Below are 4729 nucleotides of genomic sequence, written 5' to 3'. Positions count from 1 at the left end.
TCAGAGGCTGTGCCAAAAACCTCACTCACAGGTGAAAATCCTTACCAACACAATTCAGAGACCACAGCTTTGCCCTGGGGTCACGGCCACTCATCGACAGAATAGGAAGATGACATTAAAAAAAAAAAAAAAGTTTAAAACCGGAAATTTTATATGTATCTTAAAACAGTTAAAAGCAATTTTAAAATTCCTCATAAAGATTTGTTCAGACTTTAAGGAGAATCGCTTGAACCCGGGAGGTGGAAGTTGCAGTGAGCTGAGATCCGGCCACTGCACTCCAGCCTGGGCGACAGAGCGAGACTCCGTCTCCAAAAAAAAAAAAAGTTTAAAACCGTAAATTTTATATGTATCTTAAAACAGTTAAAAGCAATTTTAAAATTCCTCATAAAGATTTGTTCAGACTTTAAGGTGCTTTCCCCCTTCTAAGTTCAAGGAGAAATATCCTGAATGAATGGCAAAAGCTCATAGCCTAAGTCAACGACAGATCTAGATCTGCCCAAGGCTCACTGTTATCAGAATTACCTAACTAAATCATATCGGAAATACTAGACCACCCAGCAGGATATACAATACAAGGCAACTTTTAGTGAGGTTTAGTAACCACTCATGTACTTTGATTAAAGTAATGTTCCTTTGATGTAATAATAAAGTTGTCCTCCCTCCCATCCTAAACTCAGGTGATATAAGGAGATGAGGATGTCCATTAGTGACCGGGTTAAAAGGTTCTGCTGTGAAATTCAGTTGTGAAATTTTAGATTTTCCACACTTCTCAAAACACTGGGAAATACATTTACAACTAGAATGTAAATAGGATGAGGAGTCACAATGTCAGATCTAGTCATTTTATCTTGGTTTGGGGAAATGAGTAAGTGGTTACATACCATCGATGTGTAAGTCAAAGGAGAATCAGGTTTTCGTTTTGTTTTGTTTTTTTGCCATTAAAATACATGGCACATTCACACCAAAGAGCTCTTGCGCGTATGTGCCAAGACACATGGAAAAAAGTCTCTAAAGCGGCATTCTTTGTAATAGCAAAACATGGGAACCAACCCAAATGCCTGTCAACGAGAATGCTGAAATAAATCATGGAATATTTGCCAAGAAATATTACATACCTACGTGCAACAACATGAGTAATTTTTTTTTTTTTGGATATAGAGTCTCGCTCTGTCACCCAGGCTGGAGTGAAGTGGCGCCATCTCCACTCACTGCAAGCTCCGCTTCCTAGGTTCACACCGTTCTCCTGCCTCAGCCTCCAGAGTAGCTAGCTGGGACTATAGGCGCCCGCCACCACGCCCGGCTGATTTTTTGTACTTTTTAGTAGAGACGGGGTTTCACGGTGTTAGCCAGGATGGTCTCGATCTCCTGACATCCTGATCTGCCTGCCTCGACCTCCCAAAGTGTTGGGATTACAGAAGTGAGCCACCACGCCCGGCCCAATGTGGGTAATTCTTAATAACCTAATGTTGAATTTTTAGAATGCAAGGTTAGGCTGGGTGCGGTGGCTCACGCTTGTAATCCCAGTACTTTGGGAGGCCGAGAAGGGTAGATTACCTGAGGTCAGGAGTTTGAGACCAGCCTGGCCAACGTGGTGAAACCTCTTCTCTACTAAAAGTACAAAAATTAGCCAGGTGTGAGGGCGTGCGCCTGTAATCCCAGCTACTCAGGAGGCTGAGGCAGGAGAATCGCCTGAACCTGAGAGGCGGAGGTTGCAGTGAGCTGAGACTGTGCCACTCCATTCCAGTCTGGGCAACAGACTCCATCTCAAGAAAGAATGCGAGATTATAAATACCCTTTTTTATAAATCAAAAAACACACCTAAACACTATTGTTTCGGAATACATACATGTGATAAAACTGTTTTACAATAAACCAGGGAATGATTAACACAAAATTCAGGGTTGGGAGGGGCATGAGAGCAGGCACAGAGGAAAAACACAAAGATGCAACTGGATGCTAACAATCTAGTACTTCCTCCCCCAGTGTTCTGTTTATTTTCTTTAACAATTTTATTGAGATGTAATTCACATACCACACAATTCACCCATTTAAGGTATACAAATCAATGGTTTTTAGTGTATTTACAGATATGTGCAACTATCACTACAGTCAATTAGAGGATATTTTCATGTTGCAGCTTGAAAAGGAAACCCTGTGACCTTTATCTATCACTTCCCTACCCAACCCACCTCCAACCCCTTCAGCCCTAAGCAACAAAAAAATCTACTTTCCAGCTCTATACATTTCCTTGGTCTGGACATTTTCATATGACTAGATCATACAGTATGTGATATTTTGACTGGCTTCTTTCACTTAGCATAATGTTTTCAAGATTCATCCATGTCGTAGCTTGCATCAGTACTCCACTCCTTTTTATGGCCAAATGATATCTCACTGAATGCATATACCACCTTTTATTTATCCACTCATCAACTGATAGTCACTTGGTTTGTTTCCACCTCTTGGTTATTATGAATGGTGTTGCTGTCAACATCTGTGTACAGGTTTTTTGTGAGCATATGTTTTAATTTCTCCTGGACATATATTTACAATGGAATTGCTAGGTCATACGGTAGCTCTATGTTTAATGTGAAGAACTGCCAAACTTTTCTAAAGTGAGGGCACCATCTTATATTCCCATGAGCAGTGTACAAAGGTTCCAATTGCTCCACGTCCTCACCAGCATTTGTTATTATCTGACTTTTTGATTACAGCCATGCTCGTGAGTATAAAGTGGTATCCCATCATGGTTTTGATTTGCATTCCCCTGATGAATAATGATGTTGAGCATCTTTTCATGGGTTTATTAGCCATTTGTATATCTTCTCTGTAGATAGCTATTCAGCTCCTTTGCCCATTTTTAAATTGGATTATTTTTCTTTTTATTATTGAGTTGTAAGAACTCTTTATATGTTGTGGATACAAGTCCCTTATCAGATACACGATTCCTAAATATTTCCTCCCATTCTATGAGCTATCTTTTCACAACTGTCTAGTTCTTAAGCCCTAGTTTACAAACCTACTGATGGGTTCACAAGTGTTCAGTTGACTATAATGTTCATAACTTACCTAGACTGAGCATATTATTTTTACGTATAAAATGTTACATAATAAATTAAAAACAAAACAAACCTCATGCATAAAGATGTTAGGAAATATTCAAAACAAAACACCATAATGCTCAAAATAAGTTAATGCTTTTCTGGAGGGTATTTAACTTAACTACCAAGCTGTAACAGGCACTTAAGAGAATGTGGCCCATTATTCCTTTCAGAAGGAATGCTCTGATTCTAGCACAGAGTCAAGCAGTGGGAGTAGCAAACTACTACTAGAAGGACAAATCCATTCCCCTCTCTCTTTTGTGTTTTCTACTCCTCCCTCAAGCTAAGAATAGTTTTTACATTTTTTAATGCCTGGAAAAAAACCAGAATATTTTGTTACTGGTTAAAAGTTCAAGGTTCAATGTCTGTAAATAAAGTGAAACACAACCTACAGGTATTGTCTTTAGCTGCTTTCAAACTATAACCGTGGAACTGAGTAGTTGCTAAAGAGACCATACAGCTTGCACAACCTACATGTTTACTATCTAGCTCTTAACTCAAAGGTTTACGAAACCCTATCCTGTATCAACAAATTAAATTACTTCTCACATTGACGATGGGGAACAAAAACCTACTTCCTACTAGCAAAGACCACCTTGATAATCACTTTCCTGATTCCTGATAGGTAACTTCTTTTTTTCTTTATCCTTAAGAAGTATTTATATGACACTTCGATTGTAATGTTATTAATAATTTTTTTAAATTTCGGCATTCAAGAAGAAGTCGCCTTTCCTTGCAAAATATGCAGTATATTCAAGAAGTCATGCTCCATCTACACTTAAGGTACTGAATTAACTATTTTACACACTTTATTGTCCATCCATTACATGCTGTGAGCCAAATACTGTTTGGTGCTGTAGGAACTATCAAACCACCCATCCTTGCTCTCGAGAGGCTTGCAGTCTAATTAGACGCTAGTAACGATCAATCCAACTCTCTGAAGTTCACTCTACCGTTGTAATTTTACACTAAGTGGGCTTAGATAGTTTACCAAGAATTCTAAGGAACATTGCTTAAATGAAATCTACAGAAGCAGTAAAGAAATAGGAGTACTCAGTAAACTACAGTACTCAAGTCCCAGAAGCTTCTGTATTTCCGTGACTATAAAATCAAAGGTCCCAGATCTCCTTACCAAGTGTTCATCTACACTCTGGCTGTTTGGACCTAGTCCTGGTTCAATTTCCTAAATGCAGTAACCCATACATACTCATTTTAAAGAATGCATCCATTCAAATATTGCTACAACTTGCAGCGAACACCACTCTGATGAGAATAAAGAAAAGGCCATCTGCAGGTTGATTTTTGGCCCTAAAAGTGATGATAGGGTGGCTACTTGCATGAACACCCCTCTACCCAAAGCAGTCAGAGAGCCAGCGGCGGGTGCCGTTTTTCCGAGCCGTTCCCCCAGTCTCAGTTGCCTCTGCATTTTTCAGAAGTGACTCATCGCCTCAAGTCAGGTTCTGCAGAGGGGAAGCCAGGTCTGCTTCTTTCCAGCACTTTCTGATCGAGGTGGCTCTGGTCAGAGCCGGCGCAATGACTCCCACCCCCACCCCCCTGGAAGACTCACAGCCGGGCGGACGAGACCCCCCAAAGTTAGAGCGGCGGGGCGGGCGGTGGCGCTGGGTGGG

The 4729-nt window shown here is 40.4% G+C and overlaps 1 protein-coding gene across 2 annotated transcripts in view; it reads right to left on the bottom strand.

The window, feature by feature from the left end:
• Positions 1–4729, bottom strand: part of CAP2 (CAP, adenylate cyclase-associated protein, 2 (yeast)) — a 169075-nt gene that overhangs the window by 163446 nt on the left and 900 nt on the right. The window lies entirely within an intron of this gene.

This window comes from Colobus angolensis, unplaced genomic scaffold (assembly GCF_000951035.1).
Source record: "Colobus angolensis palliatus isolate OR3802 unplaced genomic scaffold, Cang.pa_1.0 Scaffold6, whole genome shotgun sequence".
Taxonomy (NCBI): domain Eukaryota; kingdom Metazoa; phylum Chordata; class Mammalia; order Primates; family Cercopithecidae; genus Colobus; species Colobus angolensis.
The sequence above is the reverse complement of the archived record's forward strand: the minus strand, read 5'-3'. Positions and strand labels throughout refer to the sequence as shown.